The sequence below is a fragment of the Sinocyclocheilus anshuiensis genome, unplaced genomic scaffold (genome assembly GCF_001515605.1).
Source record: "Sinocyclocheilus anshuiensis isolate Anshui unplaced genomic scaffold, SAMN03320099.WGS_v1.1 scaffold1024, whole genome shotgun sequence".
Classification (NCBI taxonomy): Eukaryota; Metazoa; Chordata; class Actinopteri; order Cypriniformes; family Cyprinidae; genus Sinocyclocheilus; species Sinocyclocheilus anshuiensis.
In genome coordinates this window covers 716,861-727,150 of record NW_015552843.1, presented here as the reverse complement: position 1 = coordinate 727,150, position 10,290 = coordinate 716,861, and the positions used below count along the sequence as shown (strand labels likewise).

The following is a 10,290-nucleotide window of genomic DNA, read 5'->3' as shown; positions in this document are numbered from 1 at the left end:
TGTACTGTAATAAATGATATGTCAATCAATGCATCATTCATACATTTTATTTATTTATTGTGTTTATTGTCTTAACGTTTCATCAGTTCATTCTGCTTTTTATTCAGATTAGCTGCAGATATAGCCTGGCACGTCTTAAGTTCTATGAGGGCGAGATCAATTCTCTTTCAGTGCGAAAACTTCTTTATCTAATTTTCATAAAATAAAATGCTATGGTATTTAACTTTTCCTCTCCATCAGCGAATGATGATTCTGAAAGAAAACGTGCCCAATGTCTGTTTGCTATAGCAAGGAACGCTACTTCCATGCATCTGATTATCAGATAAACCTCGCGCTCTTATTTCAAGGTTGTTGTTAATGCTGTGGTTATTTTAACAGTTTCCTTCGTACATTCGGTTCAACAACATTGTTAAAACACATTTATCATGGAACTGTGCGTATGCTTTAGACAAGTACATTTTTGCTCCCTCCATGCAATAAATACGCAGCTTTCGACTGCTCAGGTAATGTCGTCGGTATGACCGAGAGCCACTGAAAAACTACAGAAAAGTAAAACTACTTCACTTTAGCATTACTGGCCACGAGTACTAAGGAGAGATCACACATCAGCTGCTCAAAAAATGTGTCAGTGAGACGAACGGAGCGCGAACGCAATCCTGTGACAGTCACAGGCGGTAAATAGTGCAGCGCGTGAAGGAGAGACGTGAGGGCACGAACACTGTTCAAGGTCTCCATTAATTCCTGCTTGTAGCAATTTAATGTGTATATATTTTGAAAGCATTGAATCGCTATATAAATCGCGATTCATTCGATTCTTAGCGTTTTAAATCGATTACTGTCCGAAATCGGCGATTCACGATTCAAAAGTCATGTTTCAAGATGGATGCATATGCATCGTCAGGGTTTGTAATCGATGCATCGATAAAACGAGTGAATCGTTACACCCCTAATATATATACAGTATATATGTGCGCGTGTGTGTGTGTGTGTGTGTGTGTGTAAAGTTGAAAGGCGATTAATATGAGGTAATAAAAATTGTAGAATGTTTAGTTTTAGATTAATTATATTGTGTGACACTGCAGTACACTGTCACTGCTTGAAATCTTATGCCAACCCAAAAACATTTTTAATTGGACGAATTATTGTTAAAAAATGTACATGCCCTTGATTACAGAGATGTTTTTGTTTTCTTTTTTCTCACCGGCATCACTCCAGTATCAACTGCGCGTGACCCTGTTTGACTCGGGTCACCAGCACTTCTTCGGGCGCACATGGAAGAGCAGCTCACACTCTGTCAGTGGCATGCAGGGTCAGAGCGGTCGAGTGCTCTTCAATGAGGTAGGGTGACTCATTTCTCACTGACTGATGATATTTAGTGTTATTTTCATGATGCAACACCTTTTCATGCTTGACTAAGGATGTTATCCATTCAGAAGTCTTCTCTTCATGCCCTGTTCCATGTAGAGAGGTGACCTCTTTAAAGTGACAACTCAAAATGGATTGCAGAATTACAGTAGCTCGAGCTGAGCATCTGGACAATAAAGCTGTACAACACATGACTCTCAGTATGCTTGTTGAGAAGGAATCTGCTCTTAGGCCCTGTCCAGCTTTTGTCCTGTGTTGGTCTTGTTGTCCCACTCTGTAGAGGGAGTATTTACAGAAACAGGTCTGTACGTCTATCACAGCAAAGGTGGGCTGTGATTATAATATTTTCTTAGGTGTTTTCACATATAAAATACTTGTAGTAATTTTTTTTTTTTTTTTTTTTTTTGCTGGACCAGTTTAGTTTACCTGCCCTGCCCTTTTCCACAGCAAATGTGATAAAATATATAATATATAATAATACATAATATATATTACAAAAACAAAAATAGATATTAGAAAAATGTGTAAAGTATAAAAATATATACACAAGTCATTCTCGCAATTACAGTAAATCCTCATATATTAGCTAACTAGACTGCTTTACATCCATGACACATTTAATCACAATTCTCAACAAAAAATGAAGCATTAATCATTCCTTTTCACAACTGTTCAATAACCTTGTTCAGACAAAATTTATTTTCCTGTTTTGACCCCACCAATGAAATCAAATTGGTCGAGTAAATGATTCAGTGACTCATATAAACTAGGGATATGCCCAGGGTGCGAACTACGGGGGAGCTCGGCTCCCCTTAATCAGACATGGGCTCCCCTGAAAACGTGATTTGTGAAATTTTGGGGGGTCTCAAAAAATATTGACAATGTGTTATTTTGACGTGCAATTTCAGTTTTGTGTAATGTGATCATCGTGGATTATTATGTGTAAAATTGCAAAAATATAATTCATTCATGCATGACGGCGATAAAGATAAAGATAACTATGTTATGTTATGCTATTCTTGTCATGAGCATCAAGGTGTGGGGGGCGCTGTGGTGCAAATTCCACTCATGTTTAGTACGTTAACTCAAAGATTCGTAGAAAAAATATAAAGGTTGGACTCTGTGGTCGATTCTGTGTTAAGGTAAGGCATGTTATTCGCAATTATGTGTTGTGGCTAGGGATATGCCGGTATCAAATTCTCATGTTGCGATTAATTGCCAATGCTTTTATCACGGTATATGGTATTATCACGATGTTGAAATTTAGTTTAAAAAAAAGTGCTATGCTATTCTTGTCATGAGCATCAAGGTGTGGGGGCGCTGCGGTGCAAATTCCACTCATGTTTAGTACATGTTAACTCAAAGATTCGTAGAAAAAAATATAAACGTTGGACTCTGTGGTCGATTCTGTGTTAAGGTAAGGCATGTTATTCGCAGTTGTGTTGTGGCTGTGTTGTTATCGGTCTTCGTGACTCTCGATGTCTTAGGCCTAATTGAACGGAGGAATTATAGTATTCTTCTGTAGCCTGACGACGAGTAACTTTAACCGTTGTTCATATGAACTCAGACAGCCTGATGCTTTGTTTATATACTATTTGTGGGTGGCTGTTTGTTGTTTCACCTATCAATTCATGTCGATAAAGTATAATAGGGTCAATCCTGTATAGTGATTTATCCTATATAGTGCTTGCATAAAGCAAGTAGTGCATACACTTGTAGCTGTTATGTATCTTTGTAAGTCATTGTAAGCCCGTGCGCAAGCGCACGAAGCCCCCCGTTATAAAAAAAAACAAGTGGGCTCCCCCAAAATCCACGGTGTAGTTTGAACACTGGATATGCCGATACGAGTATCGGTACCGAACGGTTCACGGGGTAAATTCCAAATGGAAGTGATCATCCCTATGCCCTTGGAGTGGGGACTTTGGAGTGAGCAGGGCACGTGCGTGCCATTATGTAGTCTTTTGGAATGACCTTCGCAAAGCGAGCGATGTAATTTCCTCATTATCTTCAGCTGGCATGTTCCCGTGACAACGCAGCACGTTTTCTGTCAGCAGATGTCCCTGTTTTACTGTCATAAATATCTTTTTATTGTTGTTAACATAACTGTTGCAAATAAACATTCATTTTATATTTTAAAAAGTTTTTAAAATATGCTATATAATATACAAAAACTAATATATATATATAAAACTTTTTAAAATATAAAATGTATATTTTTTTTATGCCGGTGTCCATCAGCGAATCTGCTGACGAGAACAGTCACTTGTAGCAATGCTATTTTAGTATTCATATACTATTATATATTGTTATTATTTTGAATTAGATTTTATATTTATATTTTCTTTTCATTTAATTTTTAGTAATTTTGTTGTGTTTTGTCATTATTTATTTATTTAAATGTGTAAGTTTTATAAAATTGTATTTTTTTCTTATTTCAGTACTTCAACTTTAACAAAAAATAAGAAATTTTGCCTTTGCAACTAGCTAAAAGTTTTTTTTATTTTATTTCACTTAACGTTTATTTTATTTCAAGTAATGAAATTGTGTTTTATGGTTTTAGTTTTAGTTATCGATAATAACCCTGTTTGTTAGTTTCTGAATAAATCAGTGGTTTGGAAGGAAGAGTTTGAGGGAATGACTCACTGATGACAGTCACTTGTTGCCACCTACTGGTGTATCAATGTAACTTGCAGAAACACTCACCAAAAAATCTTCAAAATCTGTTTAATTCAGCCTTATTTGAGTGGTTATTTTTGATTGCACTTATAAATAAAACCAGTCTTTCCATTATGCCATTGAGGCTATTTATTTTTCATTTTTTCCAGTAATGATGGCAGTCACCCTGACCCTGGGTGCACACATTTTTTTTTATCTTTGTTACAGCTCAACCTCTTAGTTTTGCTGAAACTCTCAGGTTTGAAGTGTCAGTGCTGGCAGCACACAGCACAAACAAACCGAACCCAGCAGAGTTTATTGGAGATGATAGACGTGTTCTGGCCTCTCTCAGCAAGCACAATAAAGGCCCATCTGAGGCTGTGAATTTACTGTCTAGCTGTCCAGAAGACCACACACACTTCTGTCTGCATGCCTGGCACCACTGTAATTCACTTAAATCTCCCATTATGGGCTCTTAGATCCACCAAGTGGAAATAAAAGTTCTTGAAAATGTCCACTCTGAGTCACAGACCGTGGAGACCGCGGTTAATGTCTGCAGCACGCTCCATTTCCAGCTACTCGCTGTGCCATTGTGTTTTATTACATGTTGCCATTTCTCTCCCAACAGCTGTGTGGCTCTGCATATTGTACTGAAAATTGTCTCCCTTTTGCCTTCCTGTCAACCATTTAGGTTTTTTTTTGTTGTCTAATCTGCGGTTCACAGTTGCATTGCATTTTTGCTGCAGCTGCTTGTGCCAAGCAAATGGAGAGAATTTACACACCACAAAACTGTATTTTGCATTATTTTTTATTAAAAAGGTTACATTCAGGGCTCCCACAGTTTTAATGCATTTTAATGACTTTTCCAGTCATTTGTGCTACATAAGCTTTTTAAAAATTATTTTGATTCTAACCGATTTGGTAATGAATCATTCATTTTGTTAACTGGTTCACAAACATTTTGTGACTGATTCATTGAAACAATCTGACAATCTGACTTCAAATCTGAGAATTTGCTAACAAATCAAACATTTCTGTTTTTTGAAAGAAAGATTTGCTGTACACAACAGTACAGTACACATATGTAATACACAAATACACAAATGTATTCCCTAGAAATGTCCATGATTTATCATGACGTTTAATATTTGATTAGTTTCCAGGACTTTTACAGACCTTCTATTGCCCTTCAAAAATGTGTGGTCGGTATGATTTTAATTCAGCAATAATGCATTAAATTGATCAAAAGTCAAGTCACCTTTATATTATAGCGCTTTATACAATAGAGATTGGTTTCAAAGCAGCTTTACAATATTAAACAGGAAAGTAACAGAATCAGTGATGCAAACTTCAAATATGAGGCAAATCCAAAATTCTGCTATAAAACAGCTGTAGCAAGACAATTATAATTATTTATCTCCAGTCAGTTCAGTGTTGCTTCAGTCCAGTTCAATAACTGTGTAAAGTTCATTCATTATGAAACAACTTTGTTCATCAAAGAATCCTGAAAGGTTTCCACTAAAATATTAAGCAGCACAACTATTTTCAACACTGATAATAATAAGAAATGTATTTTGAGCACCAAATGAGCAAATTAGAATGATTTTTGAAGTGTCACTGAAGATTGGAGTAAAGGCTGCTGAAAATTCAGCTTTGTCATCATGGGTTTAAATTAAACTGTAAATTGATTGTAATGATATTTTACAGTATTATTGTTTTTACTGTATTTTTGATCAAATAAATGTAGCCTTGGTGAGTGTAAAAAAAAGCTTACCAACCCCAATCTTTTGAACAGTAGTTAATGTGTTGCCACATCTGGGGAGAAAAATCTTTAGACCTAGATTAACTTCTAATATGGCAGAAGTTATTATGAGATGCTAATTTCATGGCCAGTGTTTCTTTAGTAGACTATATGTATATCTTTTGTTTTGAATCCCTTGCATCAGCAAGGGACAGACTATCATTCTCATAATTATACTTGCACCATTTATGATGTTGTAGTCCTCACTAACACACCTACCACTATCCAGTAACTTGATTATTTACTTCCCAAAGCCAAATGCTACTTGCATTCTGTGCTTGACGAGAGTTCATTTTTGAACTTGCTTGAACCCCAGTGTTATTCACTAATTAGCCTGGCTAATTCATTTTCTGCCGTCTAACACAGAGTGAGAGGTTCTTGTTTATGGAATTGTGATGTGCTAATTTCCACCGTCGTCAGTGTTGAAGCCGAATAAAACGTCTGCTCTTCTGTGAAACCCCAGGAGCAGCAGCAGCAGCACAGAAGAGGGACCGGGAGATCACATAAGGTCTGTCAGACATGATGGATCTGTTTTAATATACGCCTCAGAGAAAGACTCCAAACAGGGGGAGTGATTATAGAGGAATGAAGATAGAATTAAAGCGGGACTCTCCCTCTGGCCCAACTCTAATGGAGGGGTGTTATGACAAAACTGATGTTTTGTGTGGAGATGTAGGAATCGATAGATCTAATTTGATCAGCGACCTTTGGTTTGAAGGAATAAAGATTTGAGGCCTGTGTTGATTTAGGTGAAAAGAAAGCCGATTGTTGGGTGAAGTGTAGTTTATTGTGAATCACTATCAGGCTTATGGTATGAGATCATGCTTTGTTTCTTAAAGGACTCCTAAGTTCGATTTTTGTTGCAGACCTAATCAGATATTTTCTTTTGCTAAGGATGTTGGAGTGTCACACCAGGCCTCTGTTTGTAAAGGTCCAGCCTCTTTAAACCCCTATAAATCACAGGTTGTGTCTGGGGAACATGGGTTATTGGTGATGGGAGCCATAAAGCTCTTCGGCCTGTAGAGGGCAGTGCTGTCACACAGTTGAGTGGAAGCGTTATTGGGCTGTGGTTCAGAAGAGTCAGGCGTTTTCCATTGACTCCCCTTGTGTGATGTTAAACTGTCTCTCCTCACTGGCTATATGATGGGCAAAGTGCAAAATGGCAGTGTCAGTGGGGAGTTGGGAAAACTATAGAACCATAGATTTATGGGGAAATATCACAAATAAATGTTCAGGTCGTATTTCATCCCTAATTCAAAAGAAAAAAAAAAAAGAAATAATATTTTGCATGAACAAAATGAAGCCTGTTATTAGGACCATTAAGATTTTGTGCCTCGTGATATTATTTTCAGGACAATTAAACACATTTTTACCCCTAAATTCTTATTACTGAAATGCCGTAAATAAATAACTAAATGAATAAATAATTAAATAATGTAATTCTCATTACTGGAATATCAAGGCTCATGCCTATTACTTCGTGGATACAATTATTATTATTTGTATTTATTTATTCGTATTTTTATAAGTTGTGTACAGCATAACATGTTTTTTTCCCCACCCTAATTCAAAAGAAAAGAATAAGAAATTATATTTTGCATAAAAAAAAAATTAAGCTTGCTTTTAGGACCATTAAGATGTTTAGCCTTGTTATAAATTTATCAGGACAATTGAGCATAATTATTTTCCCTTAAATTCTCATTATTGAAATCCAGTAGATAAATAAATGAATACATGATTAAATAATGTAATTCTCATTACTAGAATAGGGAAAAATCCTGTGCTTATTACTGTGTGGAGTAAATTCATGTTAAAAACATGCTGCATAAATAATTTACTCTTTAATAACCTTTTTAAAGTGTGTATTATTCTCAACTTTTTGTTAGCTTTGTGAGTAACTGCCGACTAGGTCACCAAAAGCTTTGACCCTAAAACAACATTTAAACAAAGTTAAAGGCTAAATTTATACTTAGTTGATCTTATAAGCTGGTGACATATCTGTTCAACCAATTAGCACAACATTTTATGACATGCGACATCACTCTGTAGAGAACTTTTAGCTCTTATTAGTGCTTATTTAGTTTGCTATGCCCACATTCTGGACTCTAAATTAGAAATCCTTAATGGATAGCCAGGAGTTCATTAAATTCTGTAATTAGTTGAGAGAGAAAAGTGATTTTAAATGCAGTGTGATATAGCATTCGGGGATGTCCATTCATTCCTCTGGGTCGGTCTGGTTTCCTCCACGAGAGCCTCTCAGCAAGCATGCAGCCAGTGCCGTGTCAGGTGCTTCATCTCTTCAACTTTCACAGCGTTCAATAAGCTGGACCGCAAGGTCCACAGATCTCCCTCTTTCAGCGTGATTCATGTTCTCAGGCTCTAAGAGCCTCGCGGATGTTTCAATACCCCTTTTAACTCTTCCACTCGTTCTGACACAAGCCTAGAGATTCATTTCAATTATATATGTGGCTCACCAGCCGTCCAGGAAATGATCAATATTTCAGCTCATGGAGAAGCAATCATCCCTGAGATCAGCCGGTCCTTAAAGGCACTCGCACCCTAAAGAAGAACAGGGCAGTTCTTGATGGAGAGAAGGGATTGTGAAGATTATTGTTATTTGACATTTTATGCATATTTATGACAGACAGTGTTGTTTTAGTATTATTTATATACTATTAATGTGCCAACCAAAGTTTTTTTTTTTGCATTTATTTGATCAACAATACAGAAAAAACCCAACAGAGATATTGTATATGTATATGTTATTACAATTTAAAATAACTGTTTTCTATTTGACTATATTTTAAAAAGTAATGTATTCCTGTAATGGCAAAGCTGAATTTTTGGCAGTAATTACTCCAGTCTTTAGTGTCACATGATCCTTCAAAAATCATTGTAATATGTTGATTTGGTGCCAAGAAACATAAAATTGACTTCATTAATACTTTTATTCAGTAAAGATACATTAAATTGATCAAAACTGACAGTAAAGACATTTATAATGTTAAAAATATAAAATGTAAATGAAATACTGTTAATTGAACTTTCTATTCATAAAAGAATCCTGAAAAATGTATTCAGGTTTTTACAAAATTCTGTATTAAGCAGCAAAAACTGTCTTCAACATTGACAATAATAAGAGCCATTATTAATAACTGAGCACACCATATAATGGTGCATTCAAGTCATGTCGGATAGATCATATTTACGAGTTGAACGCACATGAACGCCATCACAAAGTCGTTATTACGAGTGGGAAACTCGAAAATTTCTTTAAGCCTCGAGTTTCCGAGTTGGGGGCGTGTCAATGAGAAACATGGCGGAATCGATGGATGTAGTTGACAGTAAATTTTTGTTTAAATTGATAGTTTAGTTGTCCTATAAACTTAAATTGGTCATGTTCTTGTTACGCAGCTAGTTAATGAAATCCAAGTAAAAAAAATGCAGACCCTGTTGTATTTTCTTGTAATTTATTAAAAGAAGGTACACCACCATCTTGTGCCGACTAAACTGACTTGAACGCACCTGACGTCGTAATTACGACTTGTCAGCTCGTAAGTACGAACGTCCCAGGAGGACTTGAACGCAGTGTCAGGCCTGTGTTCCTGTCTCTTGTGTTTTGTTCCCCAAGTTCTAGTTCTCCCATGTGTTTCCTTATGCCCATATTTGGTTTGGTTTCCTGTTCTCGTTGTCTCATTATTAGTTGATTCCTCGCACCTGTCTATCCCTCGTTTAGTTTAGTATAAATGTGTAGTGTGCCTCATGTTTTCTTGTCGAGTCTTAATCGTCATTCAATTGTGTGTCTCCTGCACTCCCTATGTTAGTGTTCCTTTTCATTTGGCCCCGTGACAATAAGCATATTAGAATATATATATATATATATATATATATATATATATATATATAAAATTGCTTAGTTTTAGCAATTTTAGTTCTCAAGCTTTAACTAATTTTTATTTCAGTTAGTTGCCAAAGCAATATTTCTAATTCATCTAACAATTTAATTGTTCTAATATTTATACTTTTAAAAATGTATTTCAGCTTCATTTCTATTAGTGAAAGCTTAAAAACGTAAAAATTAGTGTGACGAGTGGGGGCGGGGCCGAGAGCCGTGGGAGGCCCAGGAGGATTTGAACGCAGTGTCAGGCCTGTGTTCCTGTCTCTTGTGTTTTGTTCCCCAAGTTCTAGTTCTCCCATGTGTTTCCTTATGCCCATATTTGGTTTGGTTTCCTGTTCTCGTTGTCTCATTATTAGTTGATTCCTTGCACCTGTCTGTCCCTCATTAAGTTTAGAAGAAATATGTAGTCTGCCTCATGTTTTCTTGTCGAGTCTTAAACGTCATTCCATGTGTGTCTCCTGTGCTCCCTTAGTGTTCCTTTTCATTTGGTTTGTTTATTAAAAGTCATGTTTTGAACGTCGTCTCCTTGTTTCCCTCCTATGCACCGTGACAATAAGCATATTAGAATATA

At 36.2% G+C, this 10,290-nt stretch overlaps 1 pseudogene; it reads left to right on the top strand.

Annotated features, from left to right (window-relative positions):
• LOC107667987 (nephrocystin-4-like) overlaps nucleotides 1-10,290 on the top strand; it is a 173,342-nt pseudogene that overhangs the window by 5,343 nt on the left and 157,709 nt on the right.